At 35.8% G+C, this 3,720-nt stretch overlaps 1 non-coding gene across 1 annotated transcript; it reads right to left on the bottom strand.

Annotated features, from left to right (window-relative positions):
- Nucleotides 1-2,133: 2,133 nt before the first annotated feature.
- Nucleotides 2,134-2,283, bottom strand: LOC115513222. Its single transcript, XR_003968627.1, has one exon. It is a non-coding gene; the product is annotated as a small nucleolar RNA SNORA62/SNORA6 family (small nucleolar RNA).
- Between the last annotated feature and the right edge of the window lie 1,437 nt (nt 2,284-3,720).

Genomic DNA, 3,720 nt, shown 5'->3' on the forward strand with positions numbered 1-3,720 from the left:
ATTACACATAGTCATGAATGGAAATCAATAAATACTAAATATACAGAGAAAAAAAAATAAAGTTATTTGCAGCTATTTCACTGGTTGTGGGTAAGCAGCATTCTCAGGAGCTTCCTGGGTGTAATTTAAACATGGAAAACGTGGAGGGGAGGGAGAGATCAAAGAAAGAGGCAGACCACTCTAAGTTGGTAGGTGGCAGTTTTAATAAGCAAATTAAACTTATGTATGAAGCTTTCCTGGGCATCAAATGGAACTCTGCTTATGCTTGGCAAATATTAAGATTTTATAAAGACGTCTTAACTGGGTTCAGTCATGTACATTGTGTAGGCATTCTCAATACCATATCACCATCTCTAAGCTATGTCCTTGGAGCAGCCCTTTGGGAGGAGGAAAAGCAAGGGCACCACAGTCCAAGGACAGGGGAGGGGATGAGGTGCTGGTCCAGCTCACAGGTCAACTGGTGGTCACATCTATTTAATTATATTTCCCAACACTTGCTCATAAAATGACATTCCCTGATAAAGACCATAAGGTAAATATGAATATGTAAGAGGCTCTGAACTTAAAATAATATTGCTATTGACAGAAAACTAAAGGCCATGTCTCTTTGGCAAAACTAAGTCCTCAAATAATGGATATATTTAAATTGTATTGCTACTCAACTTTAACTCAGCTTTTAGCTACTCTAAACTTACTGTAACAAAACCCTAAGGAAATTTTGTAGAAATATTAATTTTGATATAAAGAAGCCATCTATGTCTTTAACCCCCTTTTGCTGATAGCTATTTTGTGCTATCCTAAGAGCAAAATTATATTGTTATAAAAGAACCATGCATAATAAACAGAATGATTTTACATGTAAACAAATACTATTGCTTAGGAAAGGTGAACACATACTCTTACTGCCTGAAGTTATATTATGGTATACTATAGTATAGTATACTGTGTATTATAATTTTATTTTTTGTTGTTATATAACATTATATTATAATGCAAGCACACCTTGGAGGTATTGTGGGTTAAGTTCCAGCTCACTGAAATAAAGCATATCACAATAAAGTGAGTCAAATGATTTTTTTTTGTTACCCAACGCATATAGAAGTTATGTTTATCCTATACCGTATTCTATTAAGTGTTTAGAAGCATTATGTCTAAAAAAATGCACGCACCCTTATTTTAAAAATACTTTATTACTAAGAAATGATAACTATCATCTAAGATTTTAGGGAGTCATAATCACCGATTACAGATCACCATAACAAATATAATAATAATAATAATAATAATAAAATTTGACATATTGTGAGAATTACCAAAAGGTGACACAGAGACTTGAAGTGAGCAGATGCCGCTGGAAAAATGGTGCCTATAGACTTGTTTCATGCAAGATTGCTACAAACTTTCAACTATTAAAAAAAATGCAGTATCTGCAAAATATACTAAAGTGCAATAAAAGGAGGTATGGCTCTATAGGTTTACTGTTTCCTTTATTTCCGTGTAACTAACCATCCTTAAATTAAGTGGCATAAAATAATTATTTTATTACTTTTTATAATCTAGTTCGTCAGGAATCGGAGCAGGGATTGATTGGGTGGTTATGCTTTACATCTTATTAGCTGGGGGTGTTCCATTAGCTGCATTCGGCTAGTGACTGAGCTGGACTGGAGCATCGTGGATAGCTTTACTTTTATGTATGATGTTTCAGTATTCCTCCATATGGCCTTTCCATGCGACCAGCTTGGGCTTCCTCAAGTGCCAAGCTCTCCGGGCAGTCCGACTTCTTATATGACAACCAGATTCATAAGTGCAAATGGGGATCTAAAGTTCTTAAGGAGGAGACCTGGAATAGATACCTTATCATTGTTGCTGCATTCTGTTGGTCAAAGGAGTCAAAGGTTAGCTCAAGTTCATGTACTTCAATCTTACTAGAAAGCCAAAAACTAAAACCCTGAATGATTTGATTTCTGCCTAACTACCACATCCTCTTCTGTCTTCTTGCCGACTGGACTCTAGAATCTATATCTATATCTATATCTATATCTATATCTATATCTATATCTATATCTATATCTATATCTATATCATCTATATCATCTCTATCTCTATCTCTATCTCTATCTCTATATCTATATATAATACAGCAAGATTACTATCAAACTACACTCGTTGGGTCAGAGACCTGTGGTGTTAGTGAAAGACCTGCTCCTCACAAAGCATATGCTTACACTCGTGAGTTCATTGGCCAGCCAGTGGCGCCAACTCCTGGCTCTAACAGCGTGCAGTGAAATTGGTATCTTTTTATTGCTTTTCCGAGACAACATTTTTGTTCTGTTAGACCTTCATGCCTGCTTCCTTTGGCTTAGATTATTCCCATGTGACAGAACATAAAGTTTGCTGTTTCTTAATCTTTCAAAGCCCAGCACAAATGTCATCTGTAAAATATCATCTTTAGCCACCTTATTTTTATACTTATTCCATTCAGTTCTTTTTTTTTTTTTTAATTTTTTTTCAACGTTTATTTATTTTTTTGGGACAGAGAGACACAGAGCATGAACGGGGGAGGGGCAGAGAGAGAGGGAGGCACAGAATGGGAAACAGGCTCCAGGCTCTGAGCCATCAGCCCAGAGCCTGACGCAGGGCTCGAACTCACGAACCGCGAGACCGTGACCTGGCTGATGTCGGACGCTTAACCGACTGCGCCACCCAGGCGCCCCCGTTCAGTTCTTGATTACATTTATTTATAATTTTCTTCATTATCTATAATTATGCACACACATATACACAGAAATATATTTTTGTTATTTATCCAATTTTCTTGTTCATTATCTATCTGTTCAATCAGAATATAAATTCTACAAGGGAATGGCAATTACTATTCTATTAATTTTTGTTTACAACATAAGTAGCATTGTTGCGGCAAATGATATTTGCTTAATAAATCGTTGCATGAAGAAATGATAAGACAAAATCTTAATAAGTTCATGTTAAAGAAAAAAGGGGGGCCTCTGGGTGGCTCAGTCATTTGAGCACCAGACTCTGATTTCTGCTCAGGTCATGATCCCGGGGTCATGGGATCAAGCCCCATGTCAGACCTTTGTCCTGAGCATGAAGCTTGCTTAAGATTCTCTCTGTCTCTGTTTCTCTCTTTCTCTCTCTGCCCCTCTACCCTGCTTGTACATGTGCTCTCTCTAGAATAAAATTTAGAAAAGGAAAAAAAAAAAAGAAAAGAGTGTGTGTGTGTGTGTGTGTGTGTGTGTGTAGAGACAGTCTGGAAGAAAATTCACTAGAACATTATTCTCACTCTTTATCTTTAGATGATGGTATTATTGGTGAAATTTTTTATTTCTATATTTTGTGTTTAAAAAACTAAATATAGATACTTATATAAAATGTGTTATGTGACAGCAATTTAAAAAACAATTAAAATTTAGGGGCGCCTGGATGGCTCAGTCAGGTTAAGCTTCTGACTTTGGCTTAGGTCATGATCTCACGGTTTGTGAGTTCAAGCCCCACATTGGGCTCTGTGCTGACATCTCTGTCTCCCTCTCTCTCTGCCACTCCCCCACTCATGTTTTCTCTCTCTCTCTTTCAAATAAATAAATAAAAATTTTAAAATATAAAAATAATTAAAATTTAATATTTTTGTTATTAAATAATTTTTATAATAAGATTAGAATTTTGGTCTCATTTTACTCTCATACTTTCAGTGTTTTTTTGTGC

The sequence above is a fragment of the Lynx canadensis genome, chromosome B1, assembly GCF_007474595.2.
Source record: "Lynx canadensis isolate LIC74 chromosome B1, mLynCan4.pri.v2, whole genome shotgun sequence".
NCBI classification, from domain to species: Eukaryota; Metazoa; Chordata; class Mammalia; order Carnivora; family Felidae; genus Lynx; species Lynx canadensis.